This window comes from Nanorana parkeri, unplaced genomic scaffold (assembly GCF_000935625.1).
Source record: "Nanorana parkeri isolate BGI_ZX_2015 unplaced genomic scaffold, ASM93562v1 scaffold193, whole genome shotgun sequence".
Taxonomy (NCBI): domain Eukaryota; kingdom Metazoa; phylum Chordata; class Amphibia; order Anura; family Dicroglossidae; genus Nanorana; species Nanorana parkeri.
In genome coordinates, this window is record NW_017306461.1 from 1,280,337 (window position 1) to 1,295,189 (window position 14,853).

The following is a 14,853-nucleotide window of genomic DNA, read 5'->3' on the forward strand; positions in this document are numbered from 1 at the left end:
ATAATAATAATAATAATAAACATTGTTGGGAGGAAGAAAGAATGGACTAAGGCCAGGTTCACACCATTTTCCAGATCTGGAACATTCTTTTTGCCACATTTTTATCACCACATTTCATGTTAAACCCTGAATACTCTAGGAACAATAAGAAAAAGGAAATGTCATGATTTCCAACATCCTCACCCAGCTTCCAGTAGTGTCACTTATTCCTGGGAAAGCTGGGGATCCCAGGCCTCACCAGAATGCCCTCCTATTTTTTTTATTGGTTATTTGTTTCGTACTTTCTTGAAATGGTCCGCTTGAAGAGACTGATAAATAAGAGTCACTATTAGCTCATAACTAAGAATGCATCTGTCTGTTTATTGAAACACGCACATACATTATATACTATGATCTAAACTCTAAAGGACACGAAGATTTATCAGTGAGATTTCCCATGACCTCAAAACTTTCAGTTTATCACAGACTTCAGTTATTTACCATGATGTATGGCAAGCCAAGTTTATGTTGGCTTGTCGGTCCTTGCTCTCCCTGGATTTCATCCTAACTGCAAAAGAACGTACTGCAATCATAACTGCCACCAGTCACCGCCATGATCTCTATCTAGCAAATATGAAGACAAATGAAGTATGAAACTCACATCTCAGGTGTTCTATCGAAAGCTCCAGCTCGTCGAAATCTCCAACTACCTCACTGCCGGGTACTTGCAAGTTGGAGATTTCGACCAGACAGCGTTAGAGTGCAAAACACAAAGACTGACGGAGCTCTGTACAGCTGCACGTTAACCATATTAGGGCTGCAACAACTAATCGACATAATCGATTATAATCGATTATTGAAAAAGTTGTCAACTTTTTCAATAATCGATTAATCGGCTTCCGATCAGTTGGCCCTGTTCACGGGTCCACAAACGCGCGCCGCACCTCCTCCCCAACTCACGCTCACCGCTGCCAGACCCGCCCGCATCTGCGCTCTACACACCGCACCTCCTTCCCGCCTCACACTCTCCGCCCGCCCACATCCACGATTGGCACAGGAATATAAAAACATACACATTTTGTATATTTCCATACACATATACATGCACACACATATATTTATATTATGTATGCACACTGCAAAAATACAATTATATATGTATTTACATATGTGATATTAAAGGCGTATACCAAATTAAGAATGCAAAAAAAAAAACAAAAGAAGAAGAGGATGTGAATCTTAAAATGCATAAAATGTATTTAACATGCAAGGGTTTATACACCTCCTCCTAGCATAGCGGTATAAAACAAACTCTATGTATATGTAATAACAGTTATACATATTAAGGTTCATAAGTTAATTCAGAGGGATCACCTATAAATAAAATAGACCTGCCGGTTTCTCTACAGCCCAGTGCTAGCTAGACCAGTTTACTCCCATGTACCATCAACTCCACATTGATGACAGTTATGTATTCAAATAGCAGGCAAGGCAGATGACAACGCATGCAGTAACAAAGTATATAAAAATAGTTTTGTTTTTTTAATTAAAGGTTATCCTATTAAGCCATTTTAAAAGGGAAGTGTTCAACAGAGCTGCATTGGAGACAGGGGTGTCGATCAAGTCAAGGACATAAGAGGGGAGTGCACTGAAATGCAAGCCACTTACCGTCTGGGATCTGCCGGCTTGGAATTTTAAATAGGATTTTTTTTTTCTTGGGCTGAATTGAGTGGGATAGCCCTCCGCCCCTGCCTGTGTTTAACACATCTGTGATGCCTCAGTGTGTTGGAAGAAGCAGGACTGTGCTGGCGCAGATGGACTGCAGATGTGTTGTCAAACTGAATTATCCCCCCCCTCCTTCCTCTCCTCCTGGAGGAGAGACACCCCCTCCTCCTGACTATAGCTGCCTTGCGCTCTCCCTCTCTCCAGCTCTGTTACTAGGGCTTCCTGCATGTCTATGTCACTAGATATACACCTACTGCTGGCTCAGAGCCAATAGGACTGGAAGTCCTTAATGTACCCAGGGCTTGTGCATGGCTGGGTGTACCAGCGGGGACGTCTCCAAGCCAAGAGCGAGGCACAGGGGGGGGTGGGAGAGAGAAGGCCGTAAGGCTGCCATTCCTTGTACAGCTTGGGAAATATTGATTTGTCTGGATCGCTAAAGATAGCCGTACACGGCAAGAAATTTAAGATATTATGTGACAATACGGCGGTTGCATGACCGCTCTGTTGGAAGGTAATCTAGAAGATATGTTGTCCGCACACCACTTTGCTTCGGAATATCATCTTAATTCGTATTCCTTTAGCATGACATGTGAATGCAACGTTTTGGAACCTCACAGGACCCCTTCGTCAGGCAAAGCCTTGGACTTTGAAACATTGCATTCACACGTCATGCTAAAGGAATACATATAAACATGATATTCCGAAGCAGAATGGTGTGCGGACAACATATCTTTTAGATTGTATACTGAGGCGCCATCCAGCAGTCCTTCCAGCACCTGTTGGATTCTGAGGTATAATGGTATGGTGTGCGAAGGGGCTATTACAAAAGGCATATGTTCTGTTGAAGGGACACGGTCAAGAAGAAAAACACATGTGTGAGAAGCTCCCAACGTATGTAGACATTATCCGACTCACACAATATGTACTAGATCCAGGGTATGGATAGGGTCAGCTTTACCATCATGGAATAGTATTGGAAGCATGAAATGGTATGGCTGCTCCTCTCGAAAACCTGTACCAAACCTGGGTAATTCAGACTGGACATACAAAAAAAAAAAGAGAGAAGCAGAGGTTACCTTGAGTGAAAGCTTAAAAGGAGAACTATGGGGTTAAGACTTTTCCGTAGTTCTCCTTAGGGTAACGGGAGGACACAAACTAGCGTGCTCCCGTCACCCAAGGCTCAGTATACCGCGAGCTGAAGCGGATCCCAACAATTATGCCGGGATCCGCCCAGCTGCGTGACTGACAGCTAGCTTTGCCTATCTAGAGGCAGAGCCAGCTGTACCCGCCCCCTCCCCGTCCGTTCCGCCAGTCAGCGGCAGAGAGCCGTGACAGGATCGAGAGGTGAGCAAACACTGGTATGTGTTCGCTCCCCTAGTGATCTACTGAGCCGACCTGTGACAGTCTCATTGTCACAGGTCGGCTAGAACTATGAGGTGAGTGAAAAGCACTCACCTCATAGTTCTCCTTTAATAACAAGGCAATCAGAAGATCCAAAGATATAGCCTGATTAAGTTATATGGATATCTGGTAAACGTGAGCTAGGCTCTGCCGTTCTCCACACCATCACATAAATAGGTCAACAGGCTAGGGCTGGGTGAAGCTTGACTTTACATGAAAAGTCAAGATTTGCATATAACATTACCGTCTATAATTAGATCTGCTGGACTATCCAATGTGCATTTTTTTTACCAGCTTTTGCTTGAGCATTTTTTAATTGCATGCTTAGCTTGAGTTTGAGCTTGGGTCTGGTTTACTTTACTGGGAGATCTTTGACCCACTATTTAAAAACACACCCAGGTTCTTCATTTTTAGTAAAATGACCATACGGACTGAACAAACAACAATTTCCATCTTGCCTGAACTGTTACCATCTTTTGGTCACATCTTTGCACACATATATGAAGTCCAATGGTCATCTAAAACATTTAAGGTTACCTGAATCGCATAACAATTTGCCAACCAAGAACAGTGAATGCTGAAGGATCCTCAGACAAGAGGTAGAGGTGCCACAGAGTCACAGTTGGCAGACTATATTCATCTTGCCGTTCTGGCACACGGCATGAAGCAAAGTCCTCACCAAATACTCGTGTGTACATTGGCATTTAGATTAATATGGTTGGTAAAGGTTTTGGTGGACTTTGTGACCATGTTCTTCCAAACATTTGGTAGTTTAAAAAAACCTTTTTAGAGATATGTGTACAAACCAAAAAGAGGGACAACTGAGGAGGAAAAAAGGACAGACGTATTTGGTTTCAAATGAGGGACAGTTGGGAGGTAAGAGGGACAATTGGCCGGTATAAGGGACAATTGGGAGGTAGAAGGGACAGTATGCCCCAATAAGAATCTGTCACTCATTACTAGTAACCTTCTAGCATTGTGCAGACCATGGCACACGCAGTAATGTGGTCTGCGCCAGTATTAAACTCAGAAGGAAATTATGATGTCACCGAGCCACGAGGAACAAAGTAATCCCATATGACTTCCTCTTACTTGCCATCACCATCTGGAATCTGGAGTTTAACCCCTCTAATCCCTCTCCCATTCTGGGCTGGACCGGGCCCAAGAAATACATTCTGGCAGGGTAATTTGACCGAGTATTATTCTCCTGTGACCAATGATACACTTCTTACAGTCTGCAGAAACCTTTCAATTCCATATGCAGCTGCAGTCATGTCACCTCTATGTTCTTTGGACCCGAGCAGAACTAAGAAAATCAACAGGCTTCTAGTCTGCAGTTATGTCACTGGCAAAACAAACCGAGTTATGTAATGAAACAAAGAGGTTTATTATGACAGATGCTGCCCGTATTGTTATTTCAGTGTTCAACTTAAAGCTGAACTCTGGCCTTCCCTTCAGTCTTGCACAGTTGTACCGGCTCCTCTCCTGGCCTGAAAATAGTTTTCTCTGATTTCACTGCACACTGTGAGCTTCTCAATGTGCATTAGAAGCTGCAGCAAGTCAGAGCGCCCGCCTCATTTCCTGGCTGGAGGACATCCTGCATTATGTTGCCTAGTTCTATTCCACTCCTAATAACCATATCCATCGAGAAGTTTGTAAACTTACCTACTGAAGATGGCCATAGGTTGTACTTCATCAAAAGCTCTGACACAATTTCACTCAGCCCTTTGAATATGCACTTCCTTGTGTCACCTCTCTCACAGAGTCTGCCGCAACATCTGAACATTGTAACCTCATCATTGCTTGCTAGAAGCAATGCATGATGGGTTATGTAACCTTGCGAAAAGAAATGGAGATCCAGGAACTTGATGAAAGTGATGGGCAGACGGAAGGCAACACTCACTACATAAAAAGGTTTTTTTTTCAAGAAAGTTCTGATTGTATTATCCAAAAAAACTCTAGTGTGTATTCCTATTACAATGCTGATGTTATAACAGGATAGTATATGCCGGGACTTTAAAACTCCTTTGACTTTACCAGGTTAGTTTTAGGCCTGTGGTAGTTTAAGGGCCTGTTTTTGCTATAAGCCTGTGGTAGTTTGAGGGCCTGTTCACGCCATAGGCCTGTGGTAGTTTGAGGGCCTGTTCACACTATAGTAAGTATTCCTATTACAATTCTCATGTTATAACAGGATAGCTTATGCCAGGGGCAGCCAAACTCCAGCCCTCCAGCTATGATGAAACTACAAGTCCCACATATTGGTTCTAGGCTTGATTTACATCAGGGGTTGGCAACCTTGGCACTCCAGCTGTTGTAGGACTACAAGAGCCATTGCAAGACTGAAAGCTAAAAGCATGACTCCCAGGGGCAAATGCATGATGGTATTTGTAGTCTCGCCACAGCTGGAGGGCCGAAGTTTGGCCACGCCTGGTATACGCTGTGCCTTTAGGACTCCTTTTATTTACAGGAATAATAACTATGCAAATGTTTTATATATAGACCCCCTACGCGTCTAGTTTGGTGTTCTTGACACTAAACACATAGAATTGAGGTCTACAGCATCTCGATACAACCCGTAATTGTTCCCCCTGCAGAACAGAGTGAGGTCTGCCTGCATTCCATAAGTCCGGCCTATGGCTCCAGGAAGTCTGATGGAGCCTGAGCTGCTTGGAGCTATTCATTTCACAAGGAAGTGAGACACCCACCTCTATTACACAGCGTGTCATTACAGCATAGCCTGGAGGGCAGAGTTGGGGGAGGGGAGCGAGGGGGGGTCCCTACTATGTGTGCACTGGACTTTGTATCAGCATGGACTCTCTGGGTTGTTTATAAACTCCACAAAGTGCCTTTCCATGTGTGTAAACAAAGATGTCATTCCACCAGAGGAATATAACCCAGTCAAATTGAGCTCAGGAATGTTTTGCTGTGTGCAGAGCCGATACATAATTAATATGCGGTGCGTTATCACAAATGAGGAGCTCGCTACGCTTTTCACCGCTAAAAGGCAGTGGAATAGAGCGGTGAGATCGATCGAGTAGGGGATGAGAGACGGGAGAGAAGCAACCTTCAAGATTTGAGAGGAGAAATGTAGTTTTATAATACCGATCATAATACCCAAACAGTGACTGCATACCGGCAGCGCGGTCCCAACGCAAGAAAAGCCAATTTGCTTTGTTACAGATGGTGCCCATTCAGACCGCCAAGCTGCGGCAGGAACACGGTAGTGTGCACTGAATAAAAAGTAAGGCTTTAAGCCTGTGACACACTGCACGCGACGCCGCGAGGAGCAAAAGCGAAGGCTGCGAGGCGCGGACATTCGCATTCAGTGTGCGAGAGCTCGAGTAGCTGAGCAGGCGAGATGAAAGACTTCATCTTCAGCCAATCGGCTCACGTGTAGGAACTCAATGGGGTTCGCATCCTGATGCACGGGTTTATACACGCAAGCCGATTGGCTGAAAACCAAATAGGAAATTGCAAGACACTGCACGTGCTGCCGCTTCCCTGCTTCACGTGCAGTGCGTCACGTCATACATTTTTTTCAACACAGCGGGATGCGAGGTGGTACAACCTCCTCGCACATCGCTGTGGCCCTAGAACTGAATAGAATGTCACTTGTAATATTTCAATAAAGTTCTAACATCGCTGTGATCAGTTTTTCGGCACTGCACACCAGACATTGTGCGATTAGAGCAGCGTCTGGTGTGAATGAGACCTTAATGGTCGCAGCCAGTGTTTGGCCAACGTTTTTCCCCCTGGATCCTTCGACAAAATTCAATTGAAATATCAACTTTTGCCAAGTCAGGTGGTGCCAGCTAGGTTACCCTCGGCTCGATTTACACCGAGTCTGACCAAATTTCGAGCAGTGTATGGCCAGCTTATGTGGTTCCTTCCTCCAACCTCCATCCCATTACTGTGCCCTGTAGTGATGTGGAACCTCTGAGCACTGTAAGATTTCCCTCCACTTCCTGTCCTAGAGACACAACAGGAGATATGACAAGATCTCTTCAGAGTGAGTGTATATCCCCTTCAGAACAGGATTTTTCATTACATTATTTCCCCTCACCTTCCGTTCCTGAGCGATCCTCTTACAGGAGACAATGGTCACCAGGACCAGTTGTGATGATAAATCTTCCCAAGAAGCAAAAAAAAAAGCAGTATTTTATGACAAAAAAGGCAATTGTTGATGTAGCGCTCACCCCCGAAGGAGCCGTTTTGGTCTTCAGCTGCCCCATTAGCATTTAACCGCCCTCTAGTGCCCACAAAGCTGATATCCACTCCAGAAGTATAATGCTAAAGAACTTTTATTAACATCTTCACATTGGGGAGAGAGGGTATAGGGACCCTAGACATCCAGGGTGTAACAGACAGACTCCAGACCAACTCAGTAATTCAATGTAGATCCATTTGAAGCATAATCAAATAGGTATTTGAGCTGCTGGGACAAGCACAGATCCCCAGCAGGACAGACAGCACATTTGCTCCTGAGGTCCTCTATGTTCCAGGCACCTCCAGCAGCCATCATCTTCCCTGGTTCTCCTCCTCTGACAGCAGCATTGATCTTCTCCATCCTTGAGGCCTAGTGAAATACTTCCCACACTCCAGCATCCCAACCCCGAGGCCCTAGGTCTAGCCTGGAGGGTAGGCTGGACAGCACCCCATCCTGGGCTCAGTGGCGTCACAAAGGGGGTGCGACCCGCACCCGGGTGACATCATTGGAGGGGTGACACCTTAACGACTGACAGTCATTTTGGTGTCACCTCCTCTGAAAAGTTGCGCACTCGGTCATGGACAGAGAGCCCAACAGTTTCGGGAGAGGAGGGGACCCGGCGGCATACCTTATCCCGCAGGGTGACTGTCCCCTCCTCTCTCTGCCAGCGTCAATCACCAAGATGGCCACCGGTATCAATAAGGTCACCGCGTATGCATGATGATGCTATCACGCACGTGGTGACGTCACATGCATGCGCGATGGCGTCACAACGGGGGTGTCACCCGGTAACCGCTCCGGGTGACACCCGGCCTCGAGACGCTCCTGCCTGGACTAATCCAAGGCTGGTCCCGAACTAGCCGGAGCACATGGCAATTCGCTCCAGTATATGTACCCTATCCCAGCATGCACCACTGGTAGAGAGAGAGAGAGAGAGACTCTCAGCGGTTGGCTGATGAAATGTACAGACACTCACAGTGTCCCTCGTTGGCCATCCCACACTATAGTCGACTCACACTCCACTCAGGTAGGTACAGTCAATGCCAGACAGATAGATACCAACTATAATCCAGCCAACCCTGGCAATCACCAAATCTATAGTAGCCACCTGACAAAAGTTGATGGGGGCTACATTTACAATGCAAAGAGCAAATTAAAGGACACCCTTAAAGAGTTCACGTCTACTTCAAATCTGAAATGTAACAATTCTGTATTTCATATTTACCACTTGTAGCCAGCAGGTCTTGTACTTGAAACTGTTCCTCACAACGTCTGCCGAGTCATTTATTACCAAGCTGTGAATAGTCTGTGTGATTGAACAGGATCCTTTAAAAGGTTGAACGTATTCAGTTCCACAGGTTCAAAGCACTTTATTCACAGCTTATTCCTTTTAGGAATTCCTAGTCATGCCAAGAAAAGGATGTTCAACATCTGTAAGTGGAGGATACGGTGCTTTTATATATCTGTAGAATATAACAAGGTGCCCTTTTGTTTGAGCCACTTTCATGGAGTGAAGATCATTACAAGTGTTCAAGCACCTTGTGGTACTCACATCACCTCGATCAAGAGACCTCCTCGTGATCCTGTAGTACTTCTTTATAAGAGAGTGGCTCGTGTAGAAATGATTGAGGTTACACCTCTTCTTAAAGTGGAACCGTACATGACCTGACATGATAGACCTCCCATGCAGCTGCTTTATTTACAAAAGAAACCTTCATAGTACAGCAATTGGGGGGGTGATTTGGGGGATCAAATTCTGGCTGTCAGATGAACCTTTTCACATATTAAAGCGTATTTTAGGCAACATCAATGTACCGCCATCCCTCCCACCCCTAAGCCCTCCAGTGTAGTATTTACCTTCCCAAGTATTCGGTTATATGATCCATCACAGCACCTCTACCAGGAGTGAAGACCAGTGATCCATCACTGCAGTACGTTCCCCCCCCCCCCCGAAAAAAAAACCAAACTGGTCCCCTTGTCATGATGTCTTTGAGTCAATGCAGTCTTCCTGAGCCAACCCTATCCCTGGATAGCAGGGGCCCAAGTCACCTAGACAGCAACATGGACACCCCAAGAAGTACCATTCTACTCTGCTGTCTAGAGAAATAGCACATCACATGACCACAGATTTAGGTAAGGGGGTGGTAAGGTTTACCTCTTTTAAGTGCCACTGCAGTGTTTAGTTAGAGGGAGTGCAGCTTTATGTTTGCGAACTATCCGAGAATGTTGGGAGCTGGTTTGTTGGTGCCCAGGATCCGGCTTTAACGACACTGGAATTTTAAGTTAAAGGTCCAGAACACTCCAGTCAAAAGTCAAAATCAGTGCTTAAATTGCACACAGCGAGCAACCCCTACCTGCTCAGGATTGCAGTTTTTCATCCAGGCTTTGCTGTACAACTCCAGTCCAACTCAATTCATTTTTGCTGATCTGAGAACCTCTGCCAGTGACTTAGGAGAGGAATTCCAAAGGCTCCTGCAGATTATTCCTCCAGACCCGTACTGAGGTACGGACCTTCGGATGTCAACAATGGACTACAAGGAAAGTCACCACACTCGCGCTCCATTAAGGTCTACCAGTGGCTCTGTCATGGTGGCTGTTGGGGCCTGCAGCCTTCCATTCATATCCATGTGACTGGATCTGTGATTGGATGACACGACTGTGCGGGCAGAGCCAACTAAAAATAAAACCCAACATGCTGCAGAGGGAGGAACCTGCGATTCAGGTAAGGGTGGAGGGGCTGTGGAATGTGACCATGTTTGTGTTACACCATAAACATGGGTGATACATGAAACATGGTCAGGAAAGTGGAATTGACCTGTAAAGCTCTCTCTCTCTCTCTCTCTCCCCCCCCCCTCTGTCTCTCTCTCCCTCCCCCCACAATCTCCCCCCCCACTCTCTCTCTCCCTCTCCCCTCCCCCAACTCTCCCTCTCCCTTCCCCCAACTCTCTCAGCTCGGCTTCCCTGAACTTCCTGTCCAGTACAAGATCTTAAGGGAGAGCACAGTATACAGCAGCTGTCCATCAACTAGGTTGTAGAAGGGAGGAAGAGGGGCAGGAACATTTGGAGTAGATTGTAGAGACACATAGCTAATTAGCACACACAAGGGTGTCTCCACAGGCCTCTACAAGGGAAAGGAGCCACCAAAAAACAGGATATCAGGGCCAGTGCTCAGAGGGCCAGGTGACTCTGCAGAAAACTAAAACTTTGAAATATCAAGGAGCAGCATCCATTGTAAGTGATTTAATCAGCAGTTGAAATAGTTGACTTTAATATCACGTTACTGCAACACATATGTGTGACTCGGCACTCTAACGCTAATTACCTGCAATCCCACGAATAGAAACTGAAACCTTCAGCGCTCTAAGATTGAAGAAACACTGGAGCAGGGTATAACTATACAAAGTAGATGAATATTCCGCCGGAGAAGATGGAATCCCCTGGGGGGAAAATGTTGTGTTTGAAAAGCGACGGAGAAATGTAACACGGCAATTCTACGTTTTTTTACCCAGCGACTGTCATTGAAAAAGGAAAAGTAAATAAGCCAAATTCATTCTCCCGTACAGAATTGTTTGCAGCTGAACGGTGAGCATGGAGTGCTCCCTTTGTGTTCCCAAACCACATTACTAAGCCAGCTAATAGGCAGCTTGCTGCAAAAGGACTCTGGGAGGGGTCATTAGCCACACAAAAGGCCGCTCGTCGGCAAGAAGGAAATGTTTTGTCACCCAGCTGAGTGGGCTGTTAACATATAAATACTGGGCTGGCTTTCCCTTAGAAAAGTTCATCTGGCTAAAATAAAATTCCTTTCTTCCCTCTGTTAAACTATAAACACAACTGAACAGAGGAAGGGGGACGGGACAGAGATGTAGATAGAGATATAACTGGTGGGAAAAGCAGAAGGAAGCCCAGGTGTAGGAGCGCGCGCACACACACACCTGCTGGGTCACAGCGCACACCTGGATGTTCACACGCACCCAGAGGCCGCACACGCTGAATCCGCTGGGAGAATGAATGACAAGCTGTCAGCAGGTTCTTTTTGCAAAAAGAGAAGAAAAAAAAACATCCATCTATTTCATACGAGTGAAAAAGAAATGTTAAGTTAAAGGCCTGGTTCACACCCAGGAGTTTTGGAGCAGTTGGAAAAGCGCTTTTAAACGCCCAAACACAAGAAATCCCATGATTTTCAATGGCCACGGTTCACACCCGAGTAGGGGCGTCCAGAGGCCGGGTGTCACCCGGAGCGTAGAAGGGGTGACACCCCGCCTTGACGTCATACATGCATGTAACGTCATCGCGCAGTCATCTTATTGAGCCTGCCGGCGGCCATCTTTGTGATGGACGCCGGCAGAAAGAGGAGGGGACTTTCACGTGGCGGGATGAGGTATGCCGCCGGGTTCCCTCCTCTCTCTTGACACTGTCGGGCTCCCAGCCCATGCCCGAGTGCCCAATTTTTCATAGGGGGTGACACCAAAATGACTGTCAGTCATTTTGGTGTCACCCCTCCAATGGTGGCACCCGGGTGCAGGTCGCACCCTCCTTGTGACGCCACTGCACCTGAGCAGAAAACCGCCAGCAGGAAAACGACAAATGCCCGAAAAGGTACAGGAGCTTCTTGGGATAAAAAACACGCTGTTAACTGCCCAACCGACTGCAATGGAAAACGCCCGAAAACACGCGGCAGAAGCGTGTTGTACATTTTCTTGCACGTTTAAACCCGCATACGTACATTGCCTGCAATGTTTCATAAGCTGCCAGTCAAAACGCACATCTTCATATACGCGCATCAATATGCACAGCGCGCATAAACGCACAAATAACCGCACGCTGGGTACGCGCATAAAAATACTACAAAAATGGTACCGCCTTGGTGTAAACCCGGTCTAAAGCCTGTGGACCATGTCACACCAGCGATTCTGGACATGGGCCAGCTGCGGGATCGCTAATGAAACTTATAGAGATAAACTCCAGCCACTGGATCGCAATAGAAACATGAGACCTGTAGGGATGATCGCCAGTCATGGGATCACTATAGAGACTGGAGACCTGTAGGGATGATCGCCAGTCATGGGATCACTATAGAGACTGGAGACCTGTAGGGATGATCGCCAGTCATGGGATCACTATAGAGACTGGAGACCTGTAGGGATGATCGCCAGCCATGGGATCACTACACAGACATGAGACCTGTAGGGATGATCGCCAGCCATGGGATCACTATAGAGACTTGAGAGCTGTAAGGATGATCACCAACCATGGGATTGGTGAAGAGATTTGACATCTGTAGGGATGATCACCAGTCATGGGATCACTAAAAAGAGTTGGCACCCGTAGGGGGGATAGCCAGCCATGGGATTGCTATAGAAATTTCACAGGTGTAGGGATGGTCATCAGCCACGGGATAGCTAATGAAACTTGGCACTTGTAGGGATGACCACTAGCCACGGAATTGTGACTTAACACCTGTAAAGATAATTGCCAGCCATGGGATCGCTAAAAAGGCTTGATACCTGTAGAAATTATTGCCAGCCATGGGAACACTAAAGAAATTTGACATCTGCAAGGATGACCAGCAGCCATGGATCACTAAAAGTGATTTGAAACCTGTAGGGATGATCACTAACCATGGAATCACTAAAAAGACTTTAGACCTGCAGGGAAGATCGCCAGCCATGGTACTACTACAGAGACTCGAGTCTTGCAGGGAAGATCGCCAGCCATGGTACTACTACAGAGACTCGAGTCTTGTAGGGAAGATCGCCAGCCATGGTACTACTACAGAGACTCGAGTCTTGCAGGGAAGATCGCCAGCCATGGTACTACTACAGAGACTCGAGTCTTGCAGGGAAGATCGCCAGCCATGGTACTACTACAGAGACTCTAGTCTTGCAGGAAGATCGCCAGCCATGGTACCACTACAGAGACTCGAGTCTTGTAGGGATGATCACCAGCCATGGCACCACTACAGAGACTCGAGTCTTGTAGGGATGATTGCCAGCCATGGCACCACTACAGAGACTCGAGCCTTGTAGGGATGATCGACAGCCATGGTACCACTACAGAGACTCGAGTCTTGTAGGGATAATCGACAGCCACAGGTTTGCTAAAAACAGAGATATCTCCCAACCTTCTGAGAAGGGAAATAGGAACACCTTTTAGCATGAAATATTTAGGCAATGGATACACCCCGGTCACACACCCCAACCACCCTGCAGTGTCAATGGCCAGCATTATGATCAGATCTGTGATTTTATTTCTGCCTCAATACATATTGATGGATCAACCTGAACACCTCCCCCCACCCTCTTCCAGTGTATAAAATATGACAAATATGTAGATCTACATAGTACAGATGTTATTTCATGTCAGTCGCTCCTGTTCTGTCCCTTGTCTGTCATTGCAGCATTTAGTACAGACACTCACACCGTGACCCTGTTTTGGAATTCCAGCTGGTGTCCAGAGGATGATGGCAATTCAATATGAGAGGGATGGTTTCACGTAACAGTTTAAAGCTTAAACATGACAAAATATACCTTTCACCGAGCTATGTATTCAGCAAAATATAACTAATTGATTTTTTTTATTTCACTACAGCTACTATAAGTACCTGAATCTTTTTTTTTTTTACTTACATAGCAGAACCTAGACTGGAAGATAAGGGAGCAGCAATGCAAGCCAATCAGACCCTACTGCATTGCTGTCAAATATATTACTGAAAGCTTACTGACAGGAGGGGAGAGCAGCGGGATGACCTCATCAGTTTGCTGACAGGAGGAGAGAGCCATCCAATGCTTTTAGATCTGTAACCATTTGCTAGGACAGATGGTCTTCAAATCTAGTTAACAAATGATTAGGGATGAGCTCAGGCACCGGGCAAACCCAGTCCGAAACTGAGCTCATCCACCCAATCAGCTGCAGTCCTGGAAGTCCCCTTGCAGCGGCTGTATGCAAGCAATGGGGTGGGATTGCTTGTGCAGATGTCATTTACCTAATATAGCTACATAGCCATATAAGGTCAATGACGTCACTGCATCCCGCCCCATTGCTGATGTCAAGCTGCGGGCGGGGAATTCAACCCCAGCAGCTGATTGGGTGGCACAGAAGGAGCTTCCTTCCGTGTTCAGGGGGGCCTCTTCCTGGGTTGAGGAGGCGCTCAGATTCAAACTAGGTTCGGTCTAAGGGCAGGTTCACACCATTTTCCGGACCAGATCTGGTCTGGAAAATGGTGTGAACCTGTCCGCAGTTCAAGTGCATTCTGGCCTCTGTTCACACCAGCGCAGTCCATTCCAGACCGGACCAGAAAAATACTGCAGGCCTCATTTTGTCCGGTCTGGAACGGACTGCGCTGGTGTGAACAGAGGCCAGAAATACCATAGGGATAGATTAGGATGCATTTTGGGTCCAGAAACAATCTGGTCTGGTGAGGATCTGGATGGTGTGTGAATGGGCCCTAAACCTGAGATTGTCCCTACTGATAATGAGATCTGCCAGCACAGTACAGAGGGGGTTAATTAGAGTAACATTAGCCTGGCCACATATATGTGTGT

The 14,853-nt window shown here is 46.4% G+C and overlaps 1 protein-coding gene across 5 annotated transcripts in view; it reads right to left on the reverse strand.

Annotated features, from left to right (window-relative positions):
- Positions 1-14,853, reverse strand: part of CBFA2T2 (CBFA2/RUNX1 translocation partner 2) — a 43,941-nt gene that overhangs the window by 23,985 nt on the left and 5,103 nt on the right. The window contains exon 1 of one of the 5 annotated variants that reach the window (XM_018555348.1): positions 1,648-2,061. The exons of 3 other annotated variants lie outside the window; for them this stretch is intronic. The gene's annotated coding sequence lies outside the window, so the exon portion shown is untranslated. Of the gene's footprint in view, positions 1-1,647; positions 2,062-14,853 lie in introns of those variants that run through there. One more of the 5 variants, XM_018555346.1, reaches the window with a different exon arrangement.